Genomic DNA, 23,236 nt, shown 5'->3' on the forward strand with positions numbered 1-23,236 from the left:
TTGCTTAAAAAATCCAAAAATAAAAGATGGAAATTCGTGTATATATTTGTTCTTCCTTCTTCTTTCTCCTTTCTTAAACGTGAGTGGTGAGATAAGTCCTACACCCGGACTTGAGCGAAACATAAGATAGGATGGTGGTATTATCAAAGTCCCATACCGAGAGTAAGTTTCGGGATATGGCACATGTGATAACCCCACTCAACGGAGGTCTCTTGGAAGTAATTTATGTCGACATGAGTAGTCATGATTGGCATTGCTATTTTCAAGTGACCGTTAATGTTGAGGACCTTTAGTTACCTTTAACCCATCTTGGCCTTTTAGGACGTAGTGCGGTGGCTAATCAAGAGTAGTCTTGAGTTGGTTGATACGCGATACTACACTCGCACGAGACTTTCTTACGAACGTTGTTGGACCGGAAGTAGTTCCGCAACCCGATAATGTTCGGAAGTGGTTGACAACTCGGGAACTTGGTAGAACCCTTGTTACAAGTGAAAATAAGACCATAGTCCTTACCAAATGGCGTTGTTACCCTTGACTCCATCATCATGGACCTTAAACCTCACCATGTTTTCACCGTTTGTGTAGCATAATCATGCATGCATGCATTCATTCATCGATTTTTTCTCATTAAACATCGAAGGACTTAAAACAAGCTTTTTGTAAATGTTGTAGATATGAATCCTATAATAAGGAGCACTAGGAAGTACACTTTCAAGAAACCCGATTTATTGAAGCTAAGGGAGCTAGGATCGAGAGTAACCGGTCCGGAGGACTTTCAAGCTCATCATGGAAGACTACTTAGCATCCTCCAAACAAAAGTTGAAGAAGGGGTCCTCAATACGTTGGTCCAATTCTATGACCCACTCTATCATTGCTTCCTATTCCCCGACTTCATATTGGTTCCCACTCTTGAAGAATATTCGACTTGGTTGGCTTACCCGTGTCCAATGAAGTACCCTTCCATGGCCTTGAACCCAATCCCGAAGCCTCAACCATTGCTAAAGCTCTTCACCTTGATGCCTACGAATTGAAGGCTCAACTTACCATCAAAGGGAAACCCTAACTCCAATGCTTGCCTACACATTACCTTTTCCAAAAAGCCTCCCTCTTCGCCGGACTACCCAACAATAAAGCCTTTCACTCCATCTTAGCCTTACTCATATACGGCTCCTACTTTTCCCAAATATTGACAACTTTGTTGATATCAACGCCATCAAAATCTTCCTCACCAAAAACCCCGTCCCTACATTACTTGCGTACACTTACCATTCCATTCATGATCGTAATCTAGCCGGTCGTGGGGTTATCCTTTGCCGTGCACCCTTACTTTACAAATGGTTTACCTCCCATCTACCTCGAACTCAGCCCTTCATCAAAAACCCCGAAAAGCTCTCGTGGTCCCAAAGAATCATGTCCCTTACCCCCGCGGACATAGTTTGGTACAACCCGGCCAAGGATACCAAGACCGTCATTATCCACCGTGGTGACTTCCCTAATGTACCTCTTATCGGAATATGGGGAGGAATTAGCTACAACCCTATCCTTGCCCAACAACGGCTCGGATACCCGGTCAAAGCCAAACCTTTATACCTCGACTTGTCCAGGCCGTATTCTACCATAACCATGATGATTGCACAAATGAGAGGGAAAAATTCATACAAGCTCGGCATGCCATCCATAGAAAAGAGAGGAGCAAGATGGGAAAGAGATCAAGTTTCGTCCATAGCTCTTACACGGAATGGGTCATTGATAGAGCTACAACGTATAAGATGCCTTACACTTTATCCAGCAGTCCCATCTTCAACTACTCCGGCTCCCCCACCGCCCATGCTCCCGAAAATGTGGAAGAATTCCGGTACCGGTTGGCCGAGATGACACGTGAAAGGAACAATTGGAAGAGGAAGTATGAGATGGTTATGGCTCGATGGAGACAAAGGATGGACTGATAGAGCAAAAGGATCGTGAAATTCTCAAGCTAGGCCAACTAATTGTTAAGCGTAATGATCTCCTCCACAGAAGGATGATATACTCGGGCGGGATTCTAAAAGGAAGAAGGAGTACATGGATATGTTCGCCGGCGCCCATCCGTATTTCGAAGAGTAGTCTACTATAGGAGTTCATGAGTATCTTAGTTGTTTCACTACTTTATGTCATTTCCTAGTTTTTTTGTGATGTACTTTGGAGTCTATCTCTTGGCTCGTTTTTGTTGAAAGGGAATTATTTTGTAGTACTTTAATTATTCAATAAATTTTCAATTATGATGTTTACAAATTTGCTTTTATAAGTCCTTCGATAAATTAAAATATGTCTATTTTTGCATAACATCATGCATCATTTTGCATTCCATAGTTTCAAATCCAGAGTCTCACACAAGTTTTCCTTTCCGTAAAGTCACCCGTTTCGAAGGTGGCCACACGTATCATCTACAAGCCCACCCGCACTATCTACACTCGGGCAAACGTTAAGAAGAAGATGGATTATCTCGAACAAGAAAATCGAGTGCTCCGCGAAGAGATGTCAACCATGCGTACTAAGATGGACGAGATGGCTGAAGTGATGAAGACAATGGCAAAAGCACAGTTCGAGCTCAAGCACAAGCCGAAGCACAAGCTCAAGCACTCGTTCAAGCGCAAGCTCAAGCACAAGCTCAAGCTCAAGCACCGGCTCAGGCTCAAGCACAAGCTCAAGCACAATCTCAAGCACAAGCACCACCGCCTCCTCCTCCCGGCGTAACTCAGCCGAAACATCCGCCTCTGCCGCCGCTTCGCCGCTCCCGAATGGACAATATGTGCCAATACTCCAACACCCTCTCGCTCCGCGGCGCTTTGCACCTCGGTTCTCGCCCTTTACCGCCGGTGAAATACTCCGCCCCATTGTGTGTGAAGCTTCAAGTTCTATGCCGAAGGCCGTTCTTGGGGTGTGCCAGCTTGCCTCGGTGAAGTATTCCGCCCTATCATGACCGAAGTTCCGATGCCTACTCGTCAAAATGCAACTCATGTTCCTCCACCTCTCGGTAGGAGCTCCTCCAGCCTCTATGACCTATTCGGCTCCGTGATGCATACCATTCCACAAGAAGAAGAGCCCATCTACCATTTAGGGGATATGGAAGCCTATGATAGAATGAATGACTTGCAAAGAAAATATGATGAAATTCGGCGAGATGTGAAAGCCCTCCACAAGAAGAAAGTATTTGGGAAGACCGCTTATGATCTCCGTTTGGTGCCAAATGTTCAAATACCCCACAAGTTCAAGGTACCGGACTTCGAGAAGTATAAGGGAAAATCCCGTCCCGAGGAACATCTAACAATGTATGTGAGAAGAATGTCCGCCTATTCCAAGGATGATTCGGTCCTTATCTATTTCTTCCGTGAAAGTTTGGCTAGTCTGCCTCAAAATGGTACATGAATCTAGATAAAACAAATATCCAAACTTTCCAAGATCCGTGTGATGCTTTTGTGGAGCAATACGGTTACAATGTGGATATGGCCCCGGATCGAAGTGACCTACAAGCTATGACTCGGGGAGACAAAGAAACATTCAAAGAGTATGCCCGGCGGTGGAGGGATGCCGCCGCCCAAGTCGGCCCGCGCATAGAAGAGAAGGAGATGACCAAGCTCTTCTTAAAAACTCTCAATCGGTTTTATTATGTGAATATGGTCGGAGGTACTCCCAAGGACTTTGCTTTGAGATGGTTGCTACGGGTGTACGGCTGGAAGAAGGAGTCCGAGAAGGACGTTTAGTAAAAGAAGGGACATCTGCAAGTGGAACCAAGATGTCCGGGAATCACCTCCCGAAAAGAAAGAACAAGAGGTCGGTATGGTGACCCATGGGAGACCTCAACAAAATTACTCACCTATCAACACGTTGCCGCCATCACACCCGCCGCCAATACCATCCAACCACCAAATGGCCAACCTCAATTCCCACTATATCCACAACAACCTCAATTCCCACAATATCCACAACAATCACAATACCCTCAACAATATCCTCCACAACAATATCATCATCCACAACAATATCCTCCACAACAATACCCTCAACAATATCCCCAACAACGTCCATATCAACAACAACCCTATCAACCACAACATTCTCAACCATGAAAAATGCAAATTGACCCGATCCCCGTCACCTATGCAGAATTACTCCTGTGGTTACTCAAAAAGAATTTGGTCCGGACCGCAGCACCTTCTCCAAAGGCCGGAAAAATTGCCGGCATGGTATAGACTTGACCGTACTTGTGATTTTCATCGGGGAGGCCGAGGTCATAACATCGAAAATTGCTATAGCTTTAAGTATGCAGTTCGAAGCTAATCAATGACAAGAAGATAACCTTCACGTACTCGCACCGAATGTTCAAACCAATCCGTTGCCAAACCATGGTACCTCAACTCGTCAACATGATCGAAGATTGCCGGAAGACTCATCTCATCCCGAACGTCCAACACATCCGGACACCTTTGGTCCCTATACATACCAAGATGTGTCAAACGTCTCTCTTTGAACATGATCATGCCGCCCGTGAAGTGTGTCTTCTAGATCCTCAAGGTTGTCGAAAGTAAAAGATGATATTCAAGGACTTTTAGACCAAGGAGAACTTGTTGTTGAAAGAAAGTGTGATGATGTATGTGTTATAACTTCAGTAGGAGCCTTTGGAGATATTCTACGACAAGCCGAAAGTCGATTCTTGCTCCTCTAGTGATCTCGTTTGCTCGGTCCGATGCCTTATGCTTCGAGAAAGCCATTCCTTATAAGTAAAATGCCACTATGATAGAGGACGGTCGTGAAGTTCCAATACCACCTTTGCCGTCCGTAGGGAATGTCGGTGAAGTCGGTAGAGTGCTAAGAAATGGGCGTATTGTTCCCGTGGTGCTCCCAAAGAAAGCTAGTGCTCCGTAATCGAGGAGACCCAAGCTAAAGATCCCAAAGTGCCAAAGATATCGGTCGGTCTAGTGGGACCAATGCAAATTACGAGATTGATGAGGTTCTCAAGCTAATCAAGAAGAGTGAGTACAAGGTGGTTGATCAACCGATGCAGACTCCATCAAAGATATCCATAATGTCGCTTACCGCTGAATTCGATGCTCACAAGGAGGCTTTAATGAAGGTCCCGGAACAAGCTTTTGTGGACTACGATGTGACCGTTGGTCAATTCGAAGGAATAGTGGGGAACATCACCGCATGCAACAACCCGAGTTTCGGTGATGAAGAGCTTCCGAAAGAAGGAAGGAACCATAATCCGGCTTTGCACATATCCGTGAATTGTAAGACCGACACTTTGTCAAATGTGCCGATAGACACCGGTTCGTCTCTAAATGTGATGGCCAAAACAACTTATGACCAGCTCTCTTACAAGGGTACACCTTTAAGACGAAGTGAGGTAATGGTAAAAGCTTTTGATGGTTCGAGGAAGGATGTCCATGGGGAGGTGGATCCGCCTATTACGCTTGGGCCGCATCTTCCAGATTACATTTCAAGTGATAGACATCCGGCATCATACGCTTGCTTGCTAGGTCGCCCTTGGATTCATAAAGCCGGGGCAGGTAACCTCTACATTGCACCGAAGCCGAAGTTTGTGCATAATGGGAAGCCGATAACCGTGAATGGGGAGGAAGCCATGTTAGTAAGCCATTTGTCGTCTTTCTCTTTTATCAAGGCCGATAGTGTTGAGGGGACGTCATTCCGGGGACTTGCCGTGGAAAAAGAGAATACCAAGAAGAGTGAAGCATCTATTTCCTCTCTAAAAGATGCTCGGAGCATAGTACAAGCCGGAGGATCCGCAAGTTGGGGGAAGTTGATAGAATTGCCGTAAAACAAGCGTCGAGAAGGTCCGGGTTTCTCTCCGTCAACCGATTTGCCTTGGAATATCGTCGTGCCGGCAAGAGATACTTTCCACAAGGCGGGCTTTATTAATGCCCCGTCGTAAGCCAATGATATCATTGAAGACAATCCCGAGGGGATACCACGAAGCTTCGTGACTCATGGAGGGTCTAGCCGCAATCGGGTCGCCGTAGATGTTCCTTTTGTCGCTCACTTGTCCAAGTAATGCATTTGTTTTTTATGCTTTTTCAAAAAAATCCTTTCGCCCCGCCCCAAGCGAAAGTGAATCTATCTAGGGCCCTTTACTTCAAGAAATTATCATCAATTAAATAACAATGTCGTTTTGTTCCCGACTTTTGTTTTATTTTTTCTTTTGTGCTTTTTCGAAAAATGGTAAAACAGAAAACCAAAAAAATATAATTCACCTTCGAAAATCTGCATTTTACTTATTTTCTAAAATCATCAATCATATGTGCAGATTAAACATCAAAGAACCCTTTGAACGACATAGCCCTATGATCTCTCCCAACTTTGAATCCCCCGTGTTTGAGGCGGAAGAGGAAGAGAATGAAGAGATTCCCGATGAAATCTCTCGGTTACTTGAACGAGAAAGAAATGCCATTCACCTTATGGGGAAGTAATAGAGGTGATCAACTTGGGTACTAAAGAAGACAAGAAGGAGGTCAAGATTGGGGCATCACTTGAAGCAAGTGTCAAGAAGCGAGTAATAGAACTTCTCGGAGAATATGTTGATATATTTGCTTGGTCGTACAGAGATATGCCGTGCCTAGATACCGATATTGTGGTGCACCGTTTGCCGTTGAAGCCCGAATGTCCACCGGTCAAGCGAAGTTGAGAAGAGCCCGTCCCGATTTGGCCCTCAAGATTAAAGAAGAAGTACGAAACGCATTGACGCAGTTTCCTTGTCACATCGAATACCCTCGCTGGCTTGCCAACATTGTGCCCGTTCCGAAGAAAGATGGTAAAGTCGAATGTGTGTTGATTACCGTGATCCGAACAAAGCCGGTCCCAAAGATGATTTTCCACCGCCTCACATTGATGTACCGGTTGACAATACCGCAAAATCCAAAGTTTTCTCCTTCATGGATGGTTTCTCCGGTTACAATCGATCAAGATGGCACCCGAAGATAGAGAGAAGACATCTTTCATTACACCTTGGGGCACTTTCTCGTTACAGAGTAATGCCGTTTGGGTTAATAAATGCAGGTGCTACTTATCGAGAGGTATGACTACTCTTTTCCACGACATGATGCACAAAGAGATTGAGGTTTATGTAGATGATATGATTGTCAAGTCGTACCGAAGATGAGCATGTCAAGTATTTGCCGAAGATGTTCCAACGACCGAGAAAGTATCAACTTCGTTTGAATCCTAACAAGTGCACCTTTGGCGTCGTATCCGGAAAACTTTTAGGCTTCATTGTCGACCGTAAAGGTATTGAAGTAGATCCCGACAAGGTCGAGCTATCGAGAGATGCCCGCTCCACAAACAAGAAAAACAAGTAAGAGGGTTTCTCGGACGACCGAACTACATCTCCCGTTTTATTTCTCATATGACCGCAACATGTGGGCCGATATTCAAGCTACTCCGCAAAGAGCAAGGTATTGTGTGGACGAGAAGAGTGCCGTAAAAGCCTTTGACGGCATCAAAGAGTATTTGCTAGAACCGCCAATCCTTATCCCTCCGGTTGAAGGAAGACCTCTCGATCATGTACCCGACCGTGTTAGAAGATTCCATGGGTTGTGTACTCGGGCAACAAGATGAAACCGGAAGAAAGGAGCACGCTATTTATTACTTAAGCAAGAAGTTTACCGATTGTGAGTCTCGATATTCCATGCTCGAAAAGACATGTTGTGCTCTAGCTTGGGCTGCCAAACGCCTTCGTCACTATATGATTAATCATACTACTTGGTTGATTTCTAAAATGGATCCGATCAAGTACGTCTTCGAGAAAGCCGCAAGAATAGAAGAATCGCCGGTGGCGTATGTTGTTATCCGAATATGACATCGAGTACCGTACCCGTAAAGCAATCAAAGGGAGTATCATTGCAGTATCATTTAGCTCACCAACCGATTGAGGATTATCACCTATCAAGTTCGACTTTCCCGATGAAGAAATTATGTATCCGAAGACGAAAGATTGTGACGAGCCATTATTCGGAGAAGGTCCAGATCCCGAATCAAGATGGGGTCTAATCTTCGACGGAGCCGTTAATGTTTATGGAAGCGGAATAGGGGCAATCATTATTACTCCCGAGGGTGCACATATCCCCTTCAATCGCCAGACCGACATTTGACCGTACAAACAACATGACGAGAATACGAAGCATGTATTATGGGTCTCGAAGAAGCTATTGATTTGAGAATCAAGATCCTCGACATTTATGGTGACTCGGCCCTCGTAATCAATCGGATCACAGGAGAATGGGAGACTCGTCACCCCGGCTTGGTCCCCTACAAAGATTATGCAAGACGATTACCGACCTTCTTCAACAAAGTCGAGCTACACCACATCCCTCGTGATGAGAACCAGATGGCAGATGCTCTCGCTACCCCGTCTTCGATGTACCAAGTAAATCGTTGGAATGAAGTGCCTTTGATCCGTATCGGACGTCTTGAAAGACCCGCTCATGTATTCGCCGCCGAAGAAGTTGTTGATGACAAGCCATGGTTCCATGATATCAAGTGTTTCCTTCGGAGTCAAGAGTATCCACTCGGGGCATCCAATAAAGACAAGAAGACTCTAAGAAGACCGTCTCCGGCAATTTCTTCCCGAACGGGGACGTTTTGTATAAAAGAAACTTTGACATGGTATTGCTTAGATGTGTGGACAAGCACGAGGCTGATTTATTGATGCATGAAATACATGAAGGCTCCTTCGTAACTCATTCAAGCGGGCATGCAATGACTAAGAAGCTATTGAGAGCGGGTTATTATTGGATGACGATGGAAGCCGATTGTTACAAACACGCCGTAAAATGTCATAAGTGTCGGATCTATGCCGATAAGATTCATGTGCCGCCGACCGCACTCAATGTTCTTTCGTCTCCCCGGCCTTTCTCTATGTGGGGCATTGACATGATTGGAAGGATTGAACCAAAAGCTTCAAACGGGCACCGCTTCATTCTAGTGGCTATTGACTATTTCACCAAGTGGGTCGAAGCAAGGCATCATATGCTAATGTAACCAAGCAAGTGGTGGTCAAGTTTATCAAGAATCATATTATCTGCCGCTACGGTGTCCCTAACCGGATCATTACGTACAATGGGACGAATCTGAACAACAAGATGATGAAAGAGTTGTGTGATGATTTCAAGATCGAGCATCATAATTCCTCGCCTTATAGGCCTCAAATGAATGGTGCCGTCGAAGCCGCAAATAAGAACATAAAGAAGATCGTCCAAGATGGTGGTGACTTATAAAGATTGGCATGAGATGCTTCCCTTTGCATTACACGGATATCGTACTTCCGTACGCACATCAACAGGGGCAACTCCCTTCTCTTTGGTATATGGTATGGAGGCCGTACTCCCCGTAGAAGTTGAGATTCCTTCAATGAGAGTTCTAATGGAAGTTGGGTTATCGTAGGCCGAGTGGATCCAAAGTAGGTATGATCAATTGAATCTCGATCGAGGAAAAGCGCATGACCGCCCTATGTCATGGTCAGCTATATCAAAAGAGGATGAAGCAGGCTTTTGACAAGAAGGTTCGTCCCCGTGAATTCAAAGAAGGTGATCTTGTGCTCAAAGATTTTTACTTTCCAACCGTACTCCGGGGGCAAGTGGGCGCCTAACTATGAAGGTCCATATGTTGTCAAAAGAGCCTTCTCCGGTGGTGCCATGACTCTTCAAACCATGGATGGTGAAGAACTTCCACGTACCGTAAACGCGGATGCCAAGAAATACTTTGTCTAAAAATTATAAGAACAGCTCGGTAAGTCGAAAACCCGAAAGGGCGGCTTAGGCAAGAATGAGCGTCTCGGTGGACCGAAAACCCGAAAGGGCGGTCCAGTGCAAAAGTTAGAGACATTAAACGTAAAATCATCCCGATAGGCCGAAAACCCGAAAGGGCGGTCTATGCAAAAATTAAGGATAAAAAGAAAAGACAAAGTAACCGCATCCAAATTCGGCACAATCCACTTGGGACATACCTGCTATCAAAGAATCTCCAATCCGAAGCATCAAAAGCAAGTGGAATTCAAAGTTGTTAGAAATTTAGGGTTATGAAGTTCAAAGTACCTCTCCATTTTAAATTACCATTTTTCCAAATTTTGTAAATATCTATGGAGTCGCGCCTTTAGCGGACCACCATTCAATCAATAAAATTTGAGCCTTTGCCCTTTACTTGGAATTCTCATTTATTTCATTTTTCCAAAATTTCTTCTATTTCTTTGATGATAATATTTTGAAGCAAAATTCTTAAAACTTTTTCACATCTCTAAAAGGCATAAACGAATAAGTGCATTATAAAGCTCGAGAGTAAAAGAAGTGTGCATCGACACTCCCCTCAAGGGTGGTTAAATCCTACTAAAACGGGCATATGGCTAGACACCGTGGGAAGCCTTCAAAAAAAAAAAAAAATCGAGCTCGCTAAGTCGAAAACCCGAAAAGGCGACTTGGGCAATAGAGAGCGTCCCGGTGGACCGAAAACCCGAAAGGGCGGTCCAGGCAAAAATTAGGGGCACAAAAAAGGAATATATTCCCGGTGGATTGAAAACCCGAAAGGGCGATCCGTGCAAAAGTTAGGGATTCAAAAAAATAAAAATAAAAGAAACGAACAAATCAAGAAAGGGCACGACGACTAAGGTGGGTCATTGGAAGAGCATTCTGTGTTGGTTTACAAATGGCGACTTCTCCCGCATTTTTGGTCAACAATGAGCTTTATCCCTGTGGGCATCAATTGCTACCTTGTGCCGTACTCCACCCCGTCAACGACTCGATTTTGTTCGCAATAATATCATCTCCAATGAAGTTTGCCGAGTGTATGTACCGTGATGTCAATCCGCTTCCCATCTTACCTCGCCTTGTCTCGTTTCATCAAATTCATCTAGCAAAATCCAGCCTATACACTCATTATATTCATTCATCCATTCACACATTCACGCATTATTACTTTCATTCATACACATCATACACAACATCATTCATACATGGTCGTATTTATCACGACGTCACTAATCAATTTCAAATTTCAATTTCAAGTTCAAAAGTGTCATCCCCGGCGTTAGTACGTTCTAGTGATGTCGCTAATCAATTTCAATTTCAATTTCAATCAATTTCAATTTCAAATTTCAAATTTCAATAGTGTCATCCCCGCCGTTGGTCGTTCTAGTCATGTCACTAATCAATTTCCATTTCAATTTCATTTTCAATCAATTTCAATTTCAATTTCAATTTCAATGGTGTCATCCCCAGCGTTAGTCGTTCTAGTGATGTCACTAATCAATTTCCATTTCAATTTCAATTTCAATCAATTTCAATTTCAATTTCAATTTCAATGGTGTCATCCCCGGCGTTAGCCGTTCTAGTGATGTCACTAATCAATTTCCATTTCAATTTCAATTTCAATCAATTTCAATTTCAATTTCAATGGTGTCATCCCCGGCGTGAGCTGTTCCGGTGATGTCACTAATCAATTTCAATATCAATTTCAATTTCAAAAGTGCCATCCCCGGCGTAGCCGTTCAAGAGATGTCGTTAAAAAGTTTTGTCTTCATTAAGCTATCGTCCCAAACCAATACGGTAGTAGACAATCTTCCCCAAAGTGAAACTACAATTCCCCTAGCGGAGTCGGATCCCATTCTTCAACAAATTTGGGTATCCCGTTGTTGCTTCTCGTCTCGGTCAAGTCCACTTTGTCGTCCCGCATTCATACATGAGTTTCATGAGCATTCCATAAGCATCTTAGGTCAAAAAATGGTGCACTTTGTATTTAAGTCTCTTCGGCCCGTAAACTCGAAGATTCCATCTTCAAATCTCCGTACGAAGAAACTTAAATAGGGGCATCCGTCATACCCCATTTTTTTGACCTAAGATACCACCGACACGTGTCGATAGACCCTACATTCATATGTCGCATGACCCCGATTGATCTCTCGATTTTCGGTGGAATTTCGGCAGAGAGGTATTTTAAAATACCTCATGTTTAGGTTCCAAGTCGGGCCCCTTTTCTCTTTATCCTTTTACTATTTAATTTTATCTTTATTTCCATCTTTTTAAATTTTGTTTTATTGTTAATTAATTAATTTTAACTTTTTTAATTTAGTTATTACTTCTTTTAATTCTTTTATTTTCTTTAATTTATTTATTTACTCTTTAATTAAATGATAAAATCCAAAATTATGTATATATTTATCCCTTTCTTTTTTTATTTATTTATTAAGTGGTAAATCCAAAATGGTCTCAATCCAAAAAAAAAAATCTGTCACTCGCAACTCGGTCAAGTGCGCGTTCAACATATGATCCAAATTCAGTCCAGTAATATTTCCTCGATCCAAGACCAAGTTCATTCACATGTTTTTCATCCTCATCAACCCAAAGAACAAGTATTCTCGTTTTCTCCTCCCCAAGTCACAAGACATCCGCAGGTTTTAAACAAACCCTAATTCCGAATCCCGCACTATAAATACACCCGCACACACAAAGAAAAAGGACGGAAAAAAATTGCAGCTGAACGGAGAAGAATTCCAGAGGACACGCACAAACCAAATAGAGACGCACAAGTCGGCGGTCACGCAAGAACCAAGCAGACGCAGGTGAGCGAAGTTCATCCCTCAAACCAAAGGACACGGGCGAATCGGATCACGAATTCAAAGGCGAATCCGAGTCGCGCACTAGACAAAGAGCACGCAAGAAAAGTTCGATCCGTCGCACAACATCAAACAACACAGACTCATCCAAATCCGAATCAATCGATCTCAATAGGTAGTTTCTTTTATTACTTGAAATGCGATTTAGGACCGTTGATTCGGATTTTGAGACTTTTGATAGTAGAAATAGGATAAGAAGAAAGAATAGGGTAGATTAGATTTCAAAAAAAAATTAAAAAAAAGTTTAGGGTTCCGACACGGAGGCGCCGCCGCACCGGCCGGCCAACCGCCGTCGAACCCGACCTACCTCCGTCGGAGAAGATGAAGGCCGTCGGTTTCTTCAATCAAATTAATCATATTTCAAGTCATTTTTCTTTAATATAAAAAATACAAACAAATTCATTTTGCCATTTGGCTTTTCCATTTTAAAACCATTTTCAAACTAATAAAAAACACACAACCAATCAAACGTCAGCTTTTTCTAACCCCGAACTACGAGGTTTTGATCCCTCACGGTACGTAGGCAGAGGACTTTGTCCTTCCAAATCAATAAAATGTAGATAATTAGGTCCTCCTTTATTAATCATTTCAAATTCTTTTTCTTCAAAAAAATAAGCAAGTTATAGCACATTATTTAAATAAAACTAAAAGGTTCCCGTAGAGTACTACGTACATAAAGGGTGCTAACACCTTCCCTTTATGTAACCAACCCCCGGACCCCCAATTTAAATAAATTTTTTCAAAGTCGTGAAATAAAAGTGAGTCAATAAGCTAATCAAATAGCCTTGATCTCCGAAAAATGACGCGACAAACTCGCATTGTTGCTAAAACAAATATCCTTGCTCGTAAGTTGGAACCAATGTTTCAAAGCATTTGGTTAGGCAACTCGTAAGATGTTGGATACAATGTTCCAACATCCCGGCACGGTTCGGTGCTCGGGTTTCGCCTTCTCTGTACGCGCGTAGTTTATTGTTTAAGGAAACCATATTTCCTTTACTTACTAACCAAGTAACGCGCATATCTTATAAGAATCACTTTGTGGAATATTACTAAAATAGATATTTTATTTTAGGAAATATTTGTTACGATTTGGAATGTTTCTAAATAGGTTCCGACATATTAGGACTTTCCAATTGTCTCGATTCTCGTTTTGCAGTTTGCTAAACCGATCCGCAAGTTTACCGAAGCCCAATGAATTATTTAGCCCAAGCCGCTTCGGTATAAAAGGAAGACTTCAAGACCTAATTGATCATTCAAGCCGTCATACTAAAAAGTTTAGATCTTTAGGGTTTGAGTCTTCAAGTATTCTATTCTTTTGTCGTTTGTGATGCAAGTCTAGAATCTTTACCGTGTACCTATCTTGTGTCGTCCGTGATACTTGTTTAGGATCTGGTTTTGTGAGTATTGATACTCTTGTGCATCAAACCGAAGTTGTGAAACAAGGTTTGGTTGTTTGTGTTGGAAGGTAACTTCTATTTTGTTATGTTTGAGGTCCGATAGGTCACTGGGCGTTGATCGACCATTAGGATAATGAGATGGGATCTCGGATCTAGGAGTTCCTAGGTTGAAGTCTATACGGGTAGGTCCTAGGTCATATAGTGTAAACGAGGAGTTTGCCGAGAGCTATTGAATAAGGACTACACTAGTGGATTTCCTTCCCGGCTTGGTAGCCCCCGGATGTAAGCGTGTTGTGCCGAATCGGGTCAACAAACTTCCCGTGTTCTTATCTTTTCGCACTTTATTTTTCTTGTTTTATTTCTGTTTATCGCATGATGTTGGAACATTAATCGGAACATCGCAAACGTTAAAACATCCGACGTAACATATTAAAACAAGTGCGCTAGAATTTCATATGTCTTTGGAGCAAGTGCAGGTGTTTTCTCGGATTTGGAGGAGTGCGGCTCCGTCCAAAGTTGTGGCGTTCTCTTGGAAACTCCTTCATAATAGGATCCCAACAAAGGCAAACCTTGCGCATAGGCAAGTGTTACCACCGGAGAGTTCCTTACAATGTGTGATGTGTGAAGGGTTGCTAGAGTCGGCCAACCATTTGTTCCTCCATTGTTCTTTTGGTATGAAGGTGTGAGATGAAGTTATGAGATGACCGGGATTTCATTTTGTCACTCCGCCTAATTTATTCTTTCTTTGGGATTGTTGGGATGGAGTTTCGAGCAATAAAAAGATCCGTAAAGGCTTGAGGATGATTTGGCATGCGGTGGTGTGGAGTATTTGGAAGGCTTGAAATGACAAGTTTCAATAACTCGACCGGCGATATGGAGGAGGTAGTGGAAGGCATAAAGGCTATGTCGTGGAGATGATGTTTGTGTCGGTTGCCAAGGCCGGCATGTACGTTCTATGAGTGGCACCGGAATCCAAAAGATTGTCCGTTGCGGTAGAGGCGCGGTGTTCCGCTGTGATTTCGAGGCTAAGGCGGTGGTATGTGGTGCTGCGGTTTTGTTGTCGTCGCAATGCATATAACAACATCGGTTTTGGTGGTTGCGGCTTGGTTTGTTCTTGTCATTTGTTTCGACAGTGTCCGGTTTTTGGGCTTTTAGGGTCTTGTCTTTTCGGTTTGCCGATATGCTCGGTGACCCTTGTAAGGTGTTTTTCTTCCCGCGAGTTTGTTGTGCATCTTGTACACTCTCGACGTGAATAAAATTTGATATTTTTAAAAAAATTACTATTATCAATTATGATCATTAACCAAGAATATGTACCGAGCTTTATTTTGAATAGACCGTGATGGATTTGGTCAATCTAATATGTCCAATGAGAAGTCTCTGCTCGGGCAGTTTGATTATTTAATGGTTACTCATTAGATGGTAAGCCAAGGTTCAAAACCTAGACGGCAAAGAAATATACTCTACTTCTAAAACTCGTGTACACAATTCATGATCTCTCGGTCTATCTATTTGTATGTAAATATAATATAATTTTGTATTAAGTATTTAATCGAATATTGGAAGTACATTACTAATAATAGTTTATGGAAATATACACATAAGTATGCAAAAAACTTGCTCGCAAAAGATCTCCAACATTAACTATGAGAGCTCCAGGTACTGTGTGTTATATCAATCCATTTATCTTCATATAGAACTTGGAGACCACCAATATGGTCTTGTAGAAGCACCGTGAGGAAATCATTATCGAATGCTTTGTTATTCCCACTCGTCAATTCGGTTCAGGACAAGGAGGATAATAATGGCAAAGAGCAATTAGCCCTTGAGCACAATCCATATCTTTCAAATGGTTTGGTTTCAAACCTAAAGCTTCGACAACAATTCAAATAATAAAGTCCCTAGATTCATCATGTGGTTTCCATATTGTAGCAAGATATCTCTCGCAAATATAATTAGCCAATTAGAGAGAAAAATTGAAGATTAAATTCCATTTTATACTATTATATGTGATTTGCATCTTATAAACGGACCTTTCCCGTAAAAGAGATGCATCTCTAGCAAATAAGAAAAGGATATATATAAAAGCTATTTCATCGATTAATATATTTTAACATAAGGATATCAAAGCAATTTCACCAATGAAAACACATTTCATACATAGTATATATGACAAGATTAGAGATATTAGAAAAAGGCTAAGCTTGAGTATGACTTAAATAGGCAGCGGAGTATTGTAAGAGTTAGAATGACCTTGCCGCGAATTTCGGTCCTTGTTACTTCGATTAGACCAAAAAAGTGGCTAAATTTGAGTACCTTAACTTAAGTCCTATGAAACACTAACGTTGGAGACGATTTTGATACTAACATGTCAACGCTAGTAAAAGTTTGAAAAAATTGTATAAATGAATGTAGCAACGTAGATCGTTGTTGTGTCGAGTCCGACGACACTTTACAAGATAGAGTACCGGAGAAGAGAACAAAAGAACAAAGGCGACTAGAGTTTTATTAGAATGAGCAAAAAGTTCATAATGCAAATATTACTCTAAGTCGAATTATAAATAAACTAAACTACCCTTAGCCGAATTATAACAAAAGGCCCACTACATATTATTTAACAGACACAAACATGTATAATACACTCAACGCGCATCCAATCTGAAATTTCGGTGCTACAAATGATAATAACCAAATTTCAAGGAGCAAATAAACATACGTGCATACCACAGAAACTCTTCCGGTTTGAGAGTATCAGGTGGAGCCAAGTTACAACCAAAACTATCCTTCCAATTGAGTGCCGGAGAGCTATAAATATCAACATTGCTATTGTAAATAAACGATCTACCGATATCGATCTACCGATATCTCTTGTATAAAAATCTTTTTTGACTTCGTGTCCCGTTCATAAAACCTCTTCACACCATCCTTCATCTCATCAAGAACCCTCAAAGAGATTCCATGATTAACAACCTGAAAAAAGCCTAATGTTTCACATGCTTTCTTGACTTTCTTAACTATCCCTTGGTGAATACTTGAATCTTTATCATCACTATCCGCAAGGTCTATGACGGAATAACATTGCTCATGTTGTTGGCTTTCTCATATTTGTCCGGTTGATGATGGAATAATTCAGGTATCTTCTTAAGTCCTCCATCAACAAGTCCTTTTACACCGGCTTTTGTTTCATCAAATGCTTTGCGTTCATTCATTATAGAATCAAGGTTAGGTTTGGTAGTATCAATGGTTCCCATTCTATTTATGTTTCTAGTGGTTCTGGGGAGAGTAGAAGAAGCAAGAATTATATTATATATGTCACACCAAAGACAAAGAGTTACCTATATAAACAAATATGTGGACTCAAATATTTAATGAGATACAAAACACCGAGTCAACGACTTAGACAGTACCGTTCCCTTTGGTCAAGCTTTGATGTAAGAGAAATAAATATCTCTATTTATAGAACTTCATATTTTCCTTATCTTCATTCATTATTGTGGCTGTAGATTTTAGAATTAAAATCTCCTTATGAATATAAAGCATAATAAATATGAATAATTATGTGGGAGAAAAAATTATTTCATAAACGTAATTAAGCTTATTTAATTTTTATAGTTAAGTTAATGGTTACCATTTAGTGCAATCATAATAATAGGATTCAATTCCAATTCTTAAACATGTACCGCCTCAGTCCCAAATTGTAAGTAAAAAAATTCAAATCACACTTATTAGGAAAACTAAAATATAAGAATTTGAAATATAGTTTTTTGTGTTTTCTTTGGAATACGTTTTATGAGAAGATGTAAAAACAATTTTCATTGACTATTGGTTAGGGAGAAAATGGAAGAGAGAGAAAATTGAATATAATTTGCATTTAATTTCATGAGAACAAAGAAGAAAAAAATTGTAAGAAATGGTAGTGTTCTTCTTTTAATTGTTTATGGGAGTGTGTCGGAGGTTCTTCTTCCTCCAATGATGAACCGGTTGGATGTGAAATCCTATTTTTGATAGATTGAAACATTTTGGAGATACTTCTTTTCTATTCATTTCTAAATCCCTCTATTTTTAGTAACCAAAAAAAAAATTCTTCTATTTTTAGTTTTTTTTTATGATCTATTGTTATATATTTGAGCAAAGTCTATCGCTTCCTTAATCATATGTTTTGGTAAATATATATCTATGTTGAAGCTCTTTTCAAATGGAAATACAGTCGTCAGGTTTTGAGAATATCATTGAGGATCAATTTCCCATTGCCATTTCTTATGTAAAAAGTAATTGAAAAATAAGCAATCAACATTTGTCTAGGTTAAAGACGAATAGTTTGGGAGATCTCCAGCTCAAATCATGGCCGGGACAATTCTTGGTTATACTTTACTTACCTCCCAACCGAACTCTTGAATTGTTATGGAACCTTTTTCTCGAACCGGAGGGTTATGATATATAAATAAAACATATGTGTTCAATAAGTGAATGTTTATACATTGTAATTCATCCATTGCATGAAATAAAAACCACATCATGTTTGATTTCATATCACAATCAAGTGGAATTGATGAAACCAACTCACAAAGATTTGTCAAATATTTATATGAGCTAATATTTTATCTCGCCACATTTGCTTAGTTCAAATTTTGTAATGTTCAAGTGCAGAAGTACCATCTAGTCCTTTTGCTCGAAAATAGGCTACATAATCAGCAACACTAGCTTCTCTATACTTGGGAGGATTGTCTTCGATAATTGTTCCTTCATTGGTCCATAGAGTTTTGAGGATGCTTTAAGTCCCGTGGAGAAAAAGCATGCAACAGATATTCTTGGACCAACTTGATTTGCAAGTACTCTATGTACAACACTCTTGAATTTGTCATTTGTTATGAGCTACAATTCAAACAAACAAATAATTAGCTATATGTTTACATCTATTATCGATCATTCAAATTAATATCTTAAAAACCTAACCAAAAATCGAATCAATGAGACCTTTAGGTAATGGTTTAATATTGGTTCAATCATGATTGAACTCGATGACATATAGATAACAAAAAAGTAAAAATATCAACTGAATAAACAACGTAAAAAAGAAAAAACAGTTGAACCGACTACGGTTGAAGTGGTTCAATCCTAGTACAATTCGACAAAATCGACTCAATGTAATCGAGATCAAACCAAATCGGTAAACTAATTCAATTGGTTGAAAAAATCGATTCAATCTAATTTTTAAGATGTTGCTTTGAAGTACAACATACAAAATCAAACAAGGTACTACTTCATTAGGAGAACTCTATCATTCTATTAAGAGAAATAATGCATTTTGCCTATAAATAAAAATGAGGGCTAGAGAGGGAAAACTAGGTAGTCATTTGTAAAAGAGTTGGGTCCTTTTGGCATAGGGAGGTGCAAATTCTCCAAATTAGGCACTATTCTATCTCCGAGAGATCAAGTTTACGATGAACTCTTCATATTACAAGTAAAGTAAGCAATATTAGGAGGCACAATTTTTTTAACATAACACCTCCAACAAGATGGAAGATAAGGCATATGCTATATGCTTGAAGCCAAGTTAAAAATGCAAGAAACTTGATTAATTGCAAATACAAAAACAACACCATGATAAATTAGATTAGCCAAATTAGATTGCATGGCGTGTCCTATTTTTGTAGCTTTGGTGTCTTCTTTGCTTAGTGCAAGACATATTCTGATTGCTCAATAAGTGGCATATTGAGTTTTTCTTATCATTATCTTAGATTAACCGAGTACATTACTAATAGTTTAAGGAAATATACACATAAGAGTACATAAAACTTGCCAGCAAAAGATCTCCGACATTAACTATGAGAGCTCCAGCATGTGCGCAATATCAATCCATTTCTCTTCATAAAGAACTTGGAGACCACCGATATGATCTTGTAGAAGCACCGTGAGAAAATCATTATCGAATGCTTTGTTGTTCCCACTCGTTAATTCTCGGTTCAGGACAAGGAGGTTAGTAATGGCAAAGAGCAAACAGTCCTTTAGCACAATCCATATCTTTAAGATGGTTTGGATTCAGGTCCTAAAGCTTCGACATCAATTCAAACAAGAAAGTTCCTAGATTCATCACCTCGTTTACCATATTCTAATATAACATCTCCGCAAGAATAAGTAGCTAATTAGAAAGAAAAAAAAACGCGAGGATTAAATTCAATTTCGTACGTTTTATATTTTGTATCGAGTTGGTTTTTAATTTTTATCCTAATATTTATTTATTTTGTGATTTCTATCCTAAATAGATCTTTCGAAGAAAATATGCATATAATTTTTTTTCTTCTTCTTAGTCAAGTAGCCTAGTAGCCATAATTTCACATCTTAAAGTGAATAAGTGGAGAATCCAGATTTGAACCCCAACCCTACATGTTGCAATACCCATACCAACCGACCGCATAAATTTTACACACATGCATACAAACATACCCGCATACCGCGGGAAAATCTTCGGGTTTGGGAGGATCAGGAGCCAAGTAACAACTAAAACTATCCCTCCAATTGAGTGCTAGCTATAAATATCAAAATTGCTATTGTAAATAAAGGATCTCGATAATCTCGTGTATACAATTTTTTTTTTACTTCGTATCTTGTTCATAAAACCTCTTAACACAATCTTTCAACTCCTCAAGAACACTCAAAGGGATTCCATGGTTAACAACCCGAAAAAATCCCCAAATTTCACATGCTTCCTTGATTTTGTCAACAATTCCTTGATGAATACTTGGATCTTTGTTATCAATATCTTTAAGGTCTATGACGGGAATAACATGGCTTGTGTTGTTGGCTTCCTCATATTTGTCTGGTTGATGATGGAATAAGCTTGGTATCTTCTCAAGTCCTCCATCAACAAGTCCTTTTACACCGGCTTTTGTTTCATCAAATGCTTTGCATTCATTGAATGTGGAATCAAGGTTAGGTTTGGTTGTATCAATGGTTCCCATGCTACTTATGTTTCTAGTGGTTCCGGAGTGAGTAGAAGAAGCAAGAATTATATATTATATATGTCACACCAAAGACAAAGAGTTAGGTATATAAACAAATATGTGGACAGGTACAAATATTTACCGAGTTACAATTAAGGTAAAAATTATGAAGAGCTACAAAGCATTGACATAGACACGGACACTACTACGTAAATTATTTTTTACATCGGTTGGAAACGACTTTTTACATCGGTTTGTAACCGATGTAAACCGATATGATGTGGTAAGTCCACATCCTTTCACATCGGTTGCGACCGATGTGAAATCTTGAATTTCTACATCAGGTCCACTTGCACCGATGTAATAGACGCACTTTGAAATTTAACCCTACGGTTTTCACATCGGTTTTATGGTAGACACCGAAGTTAAACATGTATACTTCACATCAGTCCTTTTACCCACTGATGTGAAATCCAAAAAGTTTTAAAAAAATGCTTTTATATTAAAAATAAGAAGAAAAAAATATGGATATTTTTATGCTACATCAATATTTATTATATAAAAAAGTACATGCATATATAAATACAATCAAAGAAGTTATATTATAGTAATATCAACGTAAATCTATAACATCTTTGGGCATAATATATATTTATCAAATTATATATATACCCCAATCAAGCATAGCCACAACATAATTACATAATTACAACCTAACCAAACATTTTTATTCCCAAATTCATATAAAATCAACAACAAGGGAACAAAATATCTAGTTCTAGCTATTATGGATCAAAATTATACAACTCGATCAACTAAAATAAGTTTCATTTAAAGTAAACTTAATAGTATGATCTAGGAGAGTAAACCTTAATGAGGTTTCGTTGAAGCAGGGGTCCATATCAGATAAAATAAAACATCCATACACCAGAATTTCTTTGAAAGTCATTGCTTTGATCAACTAATACACAACCCGAATCACAACCCAAAAAATTAAAACACTAAAACGAAGGGTGATTGATAATAAATTAACAAAATTCGATATGTCGGTGATGTTAATGAAACAATTTGATAATGAATGAAGAACCGTCACGCTACACCACAAAACAGAAAAGTTCTAGAGGGTGATTGATGATTTGTGTGATAGTTTAAAATGGGATTGATGTTACACGTAAAATGTACGCCCGGAACCGCAACGACTTTCTAGATGAATACCAATAAAAAGAAATCGAGAAAGAAATAGACCTGTCGGCCCGCAGCCATGCATGCATCATCTCATGAGCTAGAATCGACTCGGTAAGTAATCTGTGAAAAAAACAATTCATGCATAAATTGATTCATTCAAGGGATGGACGAAACAAAGATGCCGATGCAATAAGAGAGAAGAAAAAAAAACCTCACAAAATATCTACAACGGAAGTAAAAAAACTTTTAAAATATTCAGATGAGAATCTTATGTGACAATGAAGCATTATTATATTCTTATACAATTTAATGTCAAAACCGCAACACATGCTTGCGTAGTATTCCTTTTTTATTTTTTGTTCAACTTCCTTTCCTAACCGCAAAAGAACGCAAAGGTTCTTTCATGGACTCATTCACAAAAGCTAAACCCCATGGATATCAAGGGGGAAGCAATTTTAGCACCTATTTTTTTATTCGGCCATGTAACTTTCGCATTAATAAGCGAGATATAAATTGTGTACCATGTAAAACACGGTGCTTCGACAAACGTAAAATATTATCCGGGTCTAACAGCCGCAACTAGGAGGAATTGTTTGTGCTTGTTATACAAGTTGTAAAAGTAACAAAAACATCGAATTATTACCTTGGAAGACCGTATAGAATGAGAATTGCAGTCCCATCACAAATACAAGCAAGAAGATTTTTTGCATGTGCTCTCGTCTCTATTTCTGTGCCGAGTCTAGGTCTTCTTGAAAACCGATCAAGTTTAAAGGCAAAGTTGCATAAATATATAGCTAACAAGGTGTGTGTGTACGTGTGTGTAAGAGAGATATATCAAGTGAGATAGATATCTTTATACGAAAGTGAGAAGAGTTAATCTTGACCATTGGATCTTATCATAAATGATCAAGATTAAAACATAAAAAAGCCATGTCACTTATAGGTCACTAATGATTTAGCGAAAGTTTATTGAAGGGAACATTTATACATCCACACCTAGGATCACATTTCGTAGCCGTATAACTTGAATGTCCATTAAAAAGGGTGATATTTATATTTTT

The 23,236-nt window shown here is 39.7% G+C and overlaps 3 pseudogenes; 1 reads left to right on the top strand and 2 right to left on the bottom strand.

Annotated features, from left to right (window-relative positions):
• Positions 1–7,407: 7,407 nt before the first annotated feature.
• LOC146896705 (uncharacterized) lies at positions 7,408–9,543 on the top strand (annotated as a pseudogene).
• Positions 9,544–16,635: 7,092 nt separating this feature from the next.
• On the bottom strand, positions 16,636–17,410 carry LOC146896706 (1-aminocyclopropane-1-carboxylate oxidase homolog 12 pseudogene; annotated as a pseudogene).
• A 1,185-nt stretch (positions 17,411–18,595) lies between these two features.
• Positions 18,596–21,221, bottom strand: LOC146896707 (1-aminocyclopropane-1-carboxylate oxidase homolog 1-like; annotated as a pseudogene).
• Between the last annotated feature and the right edge of the window lie 2,015 nt (positions 21,222–23,236).

Source organism: Medicago sativa, chromosome 8 (assembly GCF_051527215.1).
Source record: "Medicago sativa cultivar Bolivia chromosome 8, Bolivia_mono, whole genome shotgun sequence".
Classification (NCBI taxonomy): domain Eukaryota; kingdom Viridiplantae; phylum Streptophyta; class Magnoliopsida; order Fabales; family Fabaceae; genus Medicago; species Medicago sativa.